Raw genomic sequence first — 12097 nt, forward strand, 5'->3', positions numbered from 1 at the left:
GGTCACATACCAATTGAACTCAAGAAAGTTTCTAACTCAGTGTTAGAAGTTCAGCTTGGCCATCGCAACAGCCTCAAAAGTGAAAACCTATCCAGCAATTAGAATGACTCTGTAGAGTGAGAACTGGGCAGCCGAGGCCAATGACTGTACTGGAGCAGAACAAGAGCCATCTAAGCTACACAATGTCTGGTTTCTCACCTGAATGCTGCACTGGCTGCTTAAGCTTTTTTTTCCACTTTTCAAGGGGATAACACATTCATCAGTGTTAATGCATTCAAAATGAAGGTGCAAATAACAGCCACATGATGTGTGTAAACAAGGGCAACCAGACAGAGTGCAGTGCTGTACACTGTTTGTGCTTTCTTCTGCACAGTACTACTGCAGCTCAATCCAACAGTGCTCAGTCTCTTGTGTGTGGATTAGGAATAGAAATTATAAAACAGTAGTGTCTTTATCAGAGCAGAAACAGAAGCAGCCTGTACGCTCATGCAGCTGTAAAGCAGAACTGTGAGCCTGCACTAGCGCAAAGTTCGTCCATAATCTAACAGACACAAAACGCTTTAATTACCTGTGCCCTAGACGTACAAAATACCTTCCTAGCTCTGAAGGGGCTGTTCCTCTCACAGGATACAACATGGGTGTAGAAGAAGCTCTTCACACCAGGATACCGATTCCTGTAAACACCCCAGCTGTGTATTTTCATGCTCCCATAATGCAGCAGTTGTTTAAACATTCAGCTGCTGTTCAAAACACACTGACTGGCAGCTACTGTGATTGATCCGAGTAGCACTTCAATTTCATCACCACTTTCCACAGAACTGCCGAAAAATTCAAAAGACAAGCTTCCGAGCAAAAGAACTTTGTTTCCACCACACACTGCTTTTGCTTAAAACCCTGTACTCGTGTGCATGATAAGGCAGTACTAATTTATGGCATCACGGTCTGCAAATGACATCGTCTCAAACGGCAGAAATGATTATTCACATGCTTATAAAAAAAATCCCACTTAATTATAAGCAGCTTTTGTTGTACCAGGCACACACTTTAGGTTTAAGTTAACCACAAAAACTCAGCTAAAAACAGAGCTGTACAACACGGGTCTGAATAAAAGTCAAGTTAGTTTCAGCCCCTTGTCTCTTCGTGTAGACAGAGATCATGAAATTATATGGGCTGAGGCTGACAGGGCCCTGTTCCTCAAAGCTGCACAAAGCTACAGGCTACAGGGTCCACTTCTGAGTTCGTGCAAGCTGTTTCATGCACAGAAACAATGCCTGCATCCTCCAGAGTGTAAAAACAATAACCAAAAGCATCAGTTTCTCACATACAAACTCAAAAGTGCAAAACCATTAAGGACAAAGCTTTTCAAGTGGTCTCTGATCATTATTTCCTTTCAGCTAGTTTCATACAGACAGTAACACGACAGTTTAGAAGGCCTGATCACTGTACAGTCTGCAAGGGTTTGACCATTTCTGAATTCTCATGCCTCAAGAATGACGTATAGCAACCGACAAAAGATAATATAGTTCAAGTATGTGCATCAGCATGCGTAGGCCGCAAAGGAACAGACACCCGAAGAAGGCTCCCCAGCAGAAATGTTGCGTTTCTTTACTTCCCTTTTTATAATAATAATTGCTTACACTTATATAGCGCTTTTCTGGACACTCCATTCAAAGCGCTTTACAGGTAATGGGGACTCCCCTCCACCACCACCAATGTGCAGCACCCACCTGGATGATGCGACGGCAGCCATAGTGCGCCAGAACGCTCACCACACACCAGCTATTAGTGGAGAGGAGAGAAGAGTGATGAAGCCAATTCATAGAGGGGCATTATTAGGAGGCCATGATTGGTAAGGGCCAATGGGAAATTCTGGGATTTTTAATGACCACGGAGAGTCAGGACCTCGGTTTTACGTCTCATCCGAAGGACGGCGCCTGTTTACAGTAGTGTCCCCGTCACTATACTGGGGCATTAGGACCCACATAGACCGCAGGGTGAGCGCCCCCTGCTGGCCCAACTAACACCACTTCCAGCAGCAACCTTAGGTCTTCCCAGGAGGTCTCCCATCCAGGTACCGACCAGGCTCACACCTGCTTAGCTTCAGTGGGCTGCCAGTTGTAAGTTGCAGGGTGTTATGGCTGCTGGCTGCCTTTTTAGCATCTATAGCCTGGACAAACTTGGTCAGAAAGAAAAATAAATCCCACTGCTGACACCTCAGTCTCTCGGTGGACAAATCCCATCTTTTTAGTGTTCTGGAGCGTAGTTTTTAATTATTCGAAACCTGGGTTTCTCAGCAGCACCATCGCCCCATACAGTCACAGGTGTGTTTTTTTAGTGCCTACAGTGTCTCCAGTTTAACTCACAAAGCTCACCATTAATATTAGAGAGGCATCATTAAATTCGGACTTAAGCCCACCCCGACATGGAGAAACAGCCCTGAGCACCCTGGGAAATGACGTCAAGTCCAACCCCTGTCCTGGAGCTGCTCAGCAGCCTACCAAAAACTCAACTGACCACACTCCTGATGACTCTGATGTATGAAATCATACTTCTGCCATTTACAGTCGCTTCCGTTTCATGAAAACGGTTTGGTTGCTATGCCAGGAAAGGTCAACAAACACGCTTTAATAAGCGCACGCCTGGCTTGCTTCCTGTATTCCAGTGCGTCCAGGAAGTGCATGTTGTTCAATGTGAAATTTGTCGCCAGTGTTGTCAGGTTTGACGTGTAGGTTCCACACCAATCAAAGTCAAAAACCAACAAAAACAGTTTCAGTTCTGAAGTACACACAATATAACACCTCTTGCAGAAAACAGCCTGACACTTGTCTCAAGACAGGCCGACAACTGACTGACTGGCCAGCTGACCACCTCAGGAAATACGTCGGAGCAGTGAGGATCAAAGATCTCTCCGAGCCGATAGCTCCCCATTGCACCTCTCCTGGCCCCGATTCTACTGGCCGTTCTGCCTGCATCCTTTTAGACGGATTTCACAACTCCTATTTCAGAAAGACAACAGAAAGCCAAGATTAGCCTTAAACTCAGAGCTCACTTTCCTCCTTCTCTCAATGACAGTTTAATTATTGTAACCCTGTCCATCTATGCACAGATGTCAAGTTTTCATACCCCTCCACCAGATCTCCATTCATATGGACAACCTTTCTCGCCTGCTCTGTCCTTTGACCCCCTGCTCTCTCCTTCAGGTACTGTATGAAAAGGCTCAACAGAAACAATATTGCTTCCCCTTACTACATTTCAGCCTGGAACTGACCTTCTCTTGCTCCTTTGCAGACAAAGCACACTGATGCTGCTCCCCACACGTTTCTTTAAATAACACTAAGGGAAAACCTAATATCATTAGAAAAAAAATCAGTTAAACAAAATCGGTAAACTCCAGTATTTTTCGTTCATCACTTTTCACTTCGGTTCATCACACTTTCAGAAGAATATCAGTATAGGACTCCCTTCTTTTTTGTACTTTAAGATTGTCTACAAAGCATTTTGGGTATCTGCATTACACATACTCTGACCACATTCATGAATACGCAGAAAACGACAATGATACTAGCTAATGCTTGGATTTATTAATATCACTTAAGACATCTGCAATAATCTCTCCTCTTGTCGCTGTGTCATTATTTGCTTAAACTACTTTCTCTACGGTCAGCGATTACTTCACGGTCATGTTAAGATGAATTATCGTGGCTGAATGAACATGAATACATTGCTGGCAAAGGTTTACCTGTAGCTCAATCTTTTACATGTGCTTATAGTATTTTACTTAACGTGTGGAATTCAAATTAGCCACCCACAGGTCAAGGAGTAGCCTGAAATACGACCACCTGGAAGTTTTACCCACACAAACATCATGGCTTCATCAACATCATGAAACACAAGCCTGATGTGGCAAAGGTTTTTCTCCTCCAGTAATGGAGGCAAGAAAAAGACACCATCATGAGCAGAAGGAAAAGCAGTAATAACACCACATCTGTCAGAAACAGACAGTAGTGACCAGCAAGGGAAACCACAACCCCTTCCTAAATCATTTATATATGACACACTGCTGGAGTCCATCGTCCTGTGAAAGGACACAAATATAATTTAGAAATTGCCCTTGAAATGAAAGAAATGAATGTGGTGGTTCAGCATACTCCCTTGCCATGATGAAGACTGGCATTCACAAACTGAACCAGTGGGCTTCACAGATATTCACAACACATCTTCTAACACTGCACCGACATTAACAGGATGAGGCAGACAAGGGAGTTATGTGCATCGAGATATCAGAATTAGGAAGTGAGAAGCAGCGCCTGCCTTCTAGACATGTATATTAGCGTTGCTCAAGTGCCCCGGCTGGCACATTTTCAGGAGTTAATGAGCGCGCTGCAGACAGTCGGAAAATGTCTTTTTGCAAGACCAAAAAAATCGAGAATTGTTTTACACCTTCATTTTGTTGAGTAACCAAAGTGTTGCACGTTTGGTGCATGCACATGAGACATTCGGGGAACGACATGTAGCAGGAGTTTCGGTTTTCATGTTCGATGAACACGAACAAAAGAACGGTGCGAGCTCAGCGCTGTTTTTACTCATCAGTTCCTGCCAGGAGAAGGTGAGAACGCACTCCAAGATCAACTCAGATGAAACACTGAAACCGGTTTTGTCTACAACATTAATAAGGCACTCAGGCCAGTGACGTGTGCGTATTTGTGCATGCCATGGGAAGAGAAAACAAATCTGGTCTATATCGTTAGGAATAATTGTCTTGATCTGGGAAACTAGATTTTTAAACATCCCTTTCGAACCGCCTACCAAATGTAGGCTGGGTTGGTTCGTAAACATGAAAGCCTTCAAGCAAACCCACCATCCGTCACAGACGACAGCTCCAGAAAATGTTTACACCATTAACAAGAAACGTTTACTTGGAGGGGAATGTTAAGACAGTTATGAATCTGGGTCCATGTTCTTGAATATTGTTGTAGCACAGGCAGCAGGAGCCCATACTGACTGTACATGGGGGACCCCCGCTGGACTGGACTCGAGGACTGGAAGAAAACCACCACATTACCCTGTAAGAGGTCTTTCCATGTTAAAGGTGTCCCAGGCTCAGCTGAGGTACACACATTGATGCACTGATGATTAGTCCTCATTGCTTACATTCACACTGAAGCAGCTGGGTAGCAGTAACACAGCTGAACTCCAAACATGGCCTTTACACCACCCGAAAGACAAGGGGTGTGTGGGGGTGGGGGGGGTGAAAATTAAATCTGGGAAAAAAAGCAGGAGACAACCCCTCCAAAAACAAAAAGAAAACAAAATCTGTACAGTTAAAATAAGTTATCCACCCTGGCCGACTGTCTGTTCCAGACTTTCCCAGAGAAATTGCGCACACGTGTGGAGTTCCCATTGGGCACAGGCAGAGCAAGAGTCTGCCCACTCCAGCAGGCTGGGCGACAGCTCACTGTTCCCCCTCAGCTCTCTTTCCGACACTCCCTCCACATCCTCACACTCTCGAGGGCTCACTTCTCCTTTTAGAAATCTGCAGAGGGTTTAATTCATTCGTCCCCTGCAGACCGCAACCTTACAACCGCAATATGGCAGCAGGCAGCTGGGTTCTTCTTCTTCCATCGTATGATACTGCCTGTGCTGGGATGGCTATTTTCATGGCAGACCAAACTAGGATCATTATACACTGCATATGGAATTATTGACAAGCAAACTCTCACGGAACTCTTAGAAGGGTACCACACTACTTTAGACAACATATGCAAACCTACTTTAAATGAGGAACTTAACAAATTCACACAGGAAAAGGCAAAGAAGCTTCTGCACGCCTTCAGCTTTAGCAAGCAAGTATTCACCCTGGCGTCAGGCAGAAAGTGCAACGAATACGCTGTTTTATAGACCAAGATGCAATGCGAACCGTCAAGCAAGTGAGGAGGATTTCTGTCATCGCTTATCACATGCCCCATAAACCCAAGTAGAAAAATGTGGTTTAGGAAACTACAGAAACACGTCCGATGGTTTAAAGTCTGGCCGAAAAAATAAAGAAAAGATATAATGGTGGAATGCGTACTGAAAGCAAATGAAGTAAAAATGTTTGGATTATTAATAGTACTGCATGTAAAGAATGCAATCTTTAATCTAGGAGGATCCCTTAGGGAGTGGGTTTCCGCCTTGCTAGTGCTTCCAAATGCCCTGCGTATATTTGAAATAATTATTTAACTGGTAGCCTGGAAGCACAGTGATTAGCACTGCTGCCTCACAGCGCTGGGGCCCTGGGCTCAGTTCCTTCCTGGGTTCAACCTGGATGGATTTGATACGTTCCCTGCATGTTCTCATGCGTTCCATTCCACAGTCCAAATCCATACTTCAGGTTAACTGGCTTCTGAGCAACTGACCCTGAGTGAGTGGCTGTATCCGGAATGGACTCCCATCCGGGATGTACCCCGTCTTGTGCCCACTGCTTGTTAGGATGGGCTCCAGCTCCCCTGCAACACGGTATTGGATAAAGTGGCCAGAAAATGGATGGATGGATATTCAATTAACTCCACTATAATGTCAACATGTAGACCGTTGTCACTCATTAAGAACTGAAACTCCATGTGTATGACCCGTTCTGAACAAGATGTCTTTTACCTACTGAAAATGTAATTGCAATAGCTAAGATTAGGCTAACCTAAGTTGGGCGAGTTTAACATAAGAGGGGAAATCAAGAACTGTATATAATGGATTTCAAAAGAAACTACTCAGGTTTGTCTCCATTTAAAACCCATGGCTCTGTATTTTAGCCAAAAAAAAGGAATTAAGATGACTTTCTAAATGTGCTTGTCAGAGACACGAGGCCCTTGCTCTTGGTGAAAAATGAAGGTTTTGGGGCAGTGATTCAGACACCGTGTTCAGGATACCACCTCCCTGCAAATCACACTTCACAGCATGAATGGAAAGAAAAGATGATGCGTGGTGCCAAAAGCTCAGAACCAGCATCCAGTCCTTTGACAGTACATTATTAACAGTTGAAGTCTAGACAAGCACTGCGACAGTGGCAGGTCACCCCAAGAAGTTTCTATGTTAAGTGCAAGCTTGCTTGAGGAGCAACACACCAGCCAAACTAGCTGAAAGGGCCAAAGAACTTCTGAAACGTTTTGAGGTTCTCGCTAGCAAAGGACTGACTATAGTCCATGATAACTGTGCAAATACTGTAAGAGCTGTGAAAATGCTTCAGGACAGGCGCAGATGCCTAACAGACACACCCTCCAACTGGAAATCACCCATGCAATGAAGAAACCCACCATCTGCAGAGCCACTGGATCAGCAAGCCATACAGATCAACAGCTCACAAAGAGTGAACCTGCAAGGGGCAAACTGAAACTGAAACAGCAGGACTGTTTCACAATTCCAAACAACTGCACTTGTCAATCGAATCAATGGTTAAAGGCATGCTCCGTTTCGATTATTCAAACAGAGATGAAATTAGATAGAAAAGCCAAAGACCTAAATATTCGATAGGTCCAGCCCTTCAGTCCCACCTGTGCCAACTGCCCACTGCAGGGTGTGTCTGCACAAAACCCCTGCTCTCGCTGCAGCCCCAGCTGTCTCAGACTCCATCAGGACAGCTTTCACTTCCCCCAACACTCAGCTGTCACTACTGAACCGAAACCGTCTTCACCAGCAGAGGAAAAAGAACCTGGCGATTGTGTTTAAGGCTTACAGGGTAATAATGTAAATACATATGTAATACAATGTTTTAGGGTTCAGGTATTTTGAAGTGCAATATATACACTGTTTGCAAAGTAACCTATATGTGCAGAATGCAGATTTTCATGTAGCGACATAAAGACAACCCAATCGCTTACATAAAAAGTGCCTTTTATTATGGGAACTTTAGCGTGCTGGTACAAATCACATAAGCAAAAACAAAATAGTTCAGCAAAAAAAAACCTCAAATACACAACAGCACTAGAAACTGCACAGCAAAACTGGATGAACCACAAAAAGATTTATCAGACTGGAATACAGGTCAAAGCACAAAAAGTAAGTCTGGGGCTGAGTTTTAAAAGCAGTCACGGGCTCAGAGCACAGACAAACTGAGGTAAGGATTTCCTAAGCTTTGGTTCGCAGGCTGAAAGCGCTCCATACCCCACAGTGTGTGACCTGCTCTTAGAGGAGGATAGCAGAGTAGCATGTGCTGAACACGCAAAGTAGAAGGACACAGTGATGCCAGCTCTGTCTAAAAACTTGCCTGACTATCGCAAAACTGAAAATCCCACATTTTGTACCAAGTGCAACAAATCCTAAAGAGAACAAGGCCAGGCAATGCAGATTTTTTTACCAGTTCGGTTTTTCAATTGATTTGAAATGCCAGCGGTACTGAACGTTCTGTGCAATAATCCTATTATACAAAGAACCTACGGGGGTAGAGTCGCTCTTTCTTGGTTTGAATCGGAACTCAAATGCTGCCATTTGCAATGCTGTGGTCAATTTACCTTCAGTATCTTTTTTAGCAAGTGTTTTAACAAACGTTTCCTCTTTTGTGCTAGAAGCTTAAACCACCAGGTACCTAACCAACGTAATTACCTCTCAGCCCCTTGTGAGATCAGCCAGGTTTGATATAGCAGAAGAAAATGTCCGCTTGGAATTCTTCAATCGTTAAATGAGTACCCTATTCACCACAGAAACCCTCATTAACACACAGCAGGGTGGGTCTATCAGAGAGGTGTAATTACCCTTCTCCAAAATTGGAACCTTCTTCCTCCAAAACACTTTTCAGCGGCGGAACAAAAGGACAGCGCAGATCAGAAATCCGGCCAAATGTGTAAAACACTGACGGAAATCGAAAGGAATAAAAAAAAAATGAAACTCCTCATAAGCCAAATGCACTGTAAAATCGTAAAAAAAAAAGTGAAGGAGAATCTGCCGAAGAAATTGGTCCGAGAGAACCCCCACTCACGAGTGGGCACATAGGTGAGAATGAATGTCTGTCACACTGTAAACCCTGCTGGAACCACCCTCACACAGGGGTTTCTTTCTCACTGGTGCAGTAGTGAACGTACGGAGCAGCTATAGATGCAGACAAACACCATTATTTAACTCAACTCCCAAGGAAGGAAAAATGAAAACAATGGAGAGGCCTTCAGGTCTAGGTCTTTGCTTATCAGCAGCTGCACACCATAAACACAGACTACATGTAAACGAGAGGGATCCCAATTTTCAAAAGGAGACCTGTTTTTGATTTTTCCGGGACTGCTGGTGCAGACACAAACTCTTCTCTTTACCTTGTGGACAACACACAACTCACAGCCTGGACATTCAAAGTGTTTTAGAAAAGACCAAAAAAAACATCAATACAGACAGAAGCTATGTAAAGACTAGAAGCTGTGATATCAGTGCTGATTTATTGATGAGTGCTATAGAACAGCGTACGTTTAATACATAAAATAGAACTTAAAAAAAAAGAAAAGCACATAAAACTGACCCAGTAAAACTGAATTATACAGCCATTACTTTAATGAAAAAGTTTAAATGAGATATAAAAATCTCAAGTCACAGAGTCTGTGACAGATTAAAGCAGCAAGTTTGAGAGATGTGAGAAGGCTCTATTACCCACTTTGGGTGCAAATCATTTGTGATATAATGTCAGATCAATTCTAGAAACACTATTGTTACACCCTCCAACCCAACGAGCAGCCTCTTTCATTTTACAGAGATCATCCCTAGCTTTAAAAGAGCATTAAGTATGTGATTGCTGCTGCCTGACCAGCAGCAGCAGGGCACTGTACTTGGAAATCGTACTGTACAGATCTAACCTGTATCCAAAGCTACCACAGCACCCTTAAAACATTAGATAAAAAAGAATGGTTCTCCGGTACAATACCAGGGAAAAATAAAAGTTCTTTAAGCAATTGTTTTTAAAGGTGCTATATAAACGTTATTATTATGAATGCATTGCCGCAGCTTTCACAAAAGGATGCAAGAAATCTTTACACCGATAGTTTACCTTCATGATCCAAGCGGAATAAAAACAATCTGAAAACGAGCTGAATATTCGCATTACGAAGATAAAAGCAGGCAGCTCGAGATTAACGCAATCCATTACGGGCTGTATTCTTGAAAGGATTTTATCAGGGCAAATACCCGTCCAGTTTCAAACCACAGGGCTGTTGTCTGAAGCAAGTCAGCACAGCGGTGCTTTCTCAATACTGCACTTATGACACGTAGATAACCAGACTCGTTTGTTTTTTCCCCCACCTGGAATGTTTTTATTGTCGGTAGGAAATATCTATTAACCAATTAACGCATGAAACTCTACAGAGTTCGATGTTTTGTCTCTCGTGTGTAGGCTACCAGCTCCATATTTACAGTCTTAAATATAAAAGTTCTATATGACCTCCGTGTACTATGAATTTTAATTCTGCATTTTTGAAAGGAAGCGCACCACCATCAAGGTAGTTACCCAGGCACCAAAAACGATATCTTTACCATGAGATTAACTTTTCAGACCTCAACTTTGTAAAAAAAAACGCAAAATATCCAAGGCGTTAACCATACTAAACGATTAACTTGAAATCGCACAGCTAAATGCTACTCTCTAATTGCAGTCTCCCAGAAAGAGCAGGCACGGTGTAACCAGCTAGCGTGAGTATCAATTACAACTTAGGACAAAAACTTCTATGCCACACTAAAATAGTCGCTTTGCCATCGCGTTAGAAGTTCCTCGGCAGCCGGAGCGACGCGAGTCTCCCGAAGACGTTTCGAGTTTCAGCTCTAGTACGGAAAGAAAAGTTTTCGAAACACTAAGAAAGATGGGGGGGGGGGGGGATTTTGAACTTCCAGTTTACCCAATTCCGAGACTGAATCCCGGGGAAGACGTGCGGTTTTTCCTGGCGATTCCGCGAGCAGCGCAGGCTAGGCGGGGCTCCGGCTCCACGAAGTTTCCCAAAGCGGTGCGACCCAGCCGTCAGGCCCGGGGGGATCCCACTGCCGCCGCCGGGCTGGACGGGGGGCACTGCTCGCTCAGGCAGCCCACCAGCCCAGAACGACGTTTACAGAATCCGACCCAAAGCCCGGAGGCAGAAAACCGTTTACAAATCCACGCAGCGCGCAGGTTAAAAGCCCAGCATGTGGGGGGTAGAGGCAACACCCAAAGCGAAACAACACAAACTTTCCTACCTAAGCGTAACCCAGTCTTGTTTTCCTGGGAAATGGTGAGCGCTCAGGACAGAAATCCCATTCAGCGGGAGCGGAGCGCTGCGAAACCCGTCTGTAAGAGAGCCACCTCCCTCCGCTTCGGCCTTTCTCTGGAAACTTTTAGCTTGGTCCGGGCGGCCGTCTTCCTGTTGCGGAGGATCCCTGCAGCAGCTGACACCAACCTCGGCTTTGAGCCCGAGCTGGGAGTTCCTGTCTGCGACTCTCAGGGAGAAGTGGACAGGAAACCCTCCGCCGCGGCGCTTTGCAGCGTCGTGTCGCTTGGGGGCGCTCCGGATTCAGGATGCCAGTGAGCCAACAGAGGGCGATGAGTTAACAACCCCCACCCTCAGCCCTGAGATTAAATGGGCTGGCCGGTATACAGTACGTCCAAGTCAAGTAACTGGCAAATCGTTAAAGTCTTTAAATAAATCCGGTTTTTAAGGTTAAAAAACTGAATCTAGTCCCATTTTAAACCCAAATAAAACACACCCTATGAAGAGTAATTAATAACTATGAAATTATCAACCATATGACTCATTTCTTCAGTTCCTTCACTGCAGAGTTCCATTTGTTATTAATTAATTGTTATAAATTAATTTGTCTCCCCTCCACCACCACCAATGTGCAGCTTCACCTGGATGATGCAACAGCAACCATAGTGCACCAATACGGTAAGCACACACCAGCTAACACTGGGGAGGAGAACAAGGTGATGGTGATTATTAGGAGGCCATGACTGGTAAAGACCAGGGGGAAATTTGGCCAGGACGCCAGGGTAACACACCCCTACTCTTTTCAAGAAACGCCCTGGGATTTTTAATGACCGCAGAGAGTCAGGAACTCTGTTTTACCTCTCAGCCGAAGGACGGTGCCTTTTTACAGTACAGAGTCCCCATCACTTTACTGGGGCATTAGG

The 12097-nt window shown here is 44.4% G+C and overlaps 1 protein-coding gene across 1 annotated transcript in view; it reads right to left on the bottom strand.

Moving 5' to 3' along the window:
* cyfip1 (cytoplasmic FMR1 interacting protein 1) overlaps positions 1–11391 on the bottom strand; it is a 63936-nt gene extending 52545 nt beyond the window's left edge. The window contains exon 1 of the mRNA XM_088913032.1: positions 11164–11391. The gene's annotated coding sequence lies outside the window, so the exon portion shown is untranslated. The remainder of the gene's footprint in view (positions 1–11163) is intronic.
* Between the last annotated feature and the right edge of the window lie 706 nt (positions 11392–12097).

This window comes from Atractosteus spatula, chromosome 4 (genome assembly GCF_055471065.1).
Source record: "Atractosteus spatula isolate fAtrSpa1 chromosome 4, fAtrSpa1.hap1, whole genome shotgun sequence".
Lineage (NCBI taxonomy): Eukaryota > Metazoa > Chordata > Actinopteri > Semionotiformes > Lepisosteidae > Atractosteus > Atractosteus spatula.